Source organism: Vicugna pacos, chromosome 10 (assembly GCF_048564905.1).
Source record: "Vicugna pacos chromosome 10, VicPac4, whole genome shotgun sequence".
Classification (NCBI taxonomy): domain Eukaryota; kingdom Metazoa; phylum Chordata; class Mammalia; order Artiodactyla; family Camelidae; genus Vicugna; species Vicugna pacos.
Genome location: NC_132996.1, coordinates 40171389 through 40172069, shown reverse-complemented (window position 1 = coordinate 40172069; position 681 = coordinate 40171389).

Below are 681 nucleotides of genomic sequence, written 5' to 3'. Positions count from 1 at the left end.
ATTTCCCTTTCCCCATTTCGTTTTTGGACATATGTCCTTCTACCTCCTTGTCTGACTTTGACATTCATTTTTTTAAAAAAACTTTAATTTTATTTTAAATTTGAAAGGTAATACCTACATGTGTTTTAAAAAATTAATAAGTCAAGCTGATACAGTGCACAGTAAGTTTCCTTCCCATGCTGGACCCCCTGTCTCCCTCCTCCAAGGAACCACTGTGGATAGTTTCTCAGATATCCTTTCAGAAGTGTTTTATGAATTTATAAATATGCCTCATTCCCTGTCTCTGTGTCACACACAAATTAAAAAAAAAGAACTATATATTCTGGTCTGTACATTGCTTTTTTCACTTGGCAAAATATCCTGGAATTCTTTACTTATCAACACATATAGATCTACAGCATTCTTTAAATGGCTGCATAGTATTTATATTATCTGGTATGCTGTCGTTATTAAATCACTTCCTTTTGCATGGATGTTTTAGGCTGTTTGTTTCATTTTTGACTAGTACAACAATGAACATCTTCACATGTCTCCACATATATGTGAGAGCAAATCTGTTTGATAGCTCCCTAAAAAGTTAAATCACTGGTTAAAGGCTACATGCAATTTTAATTTCTATATTAATCCAAAGATGATATGCCACTCTCCACCCATAAAGTATTTCCTCACACTCTCACAGCA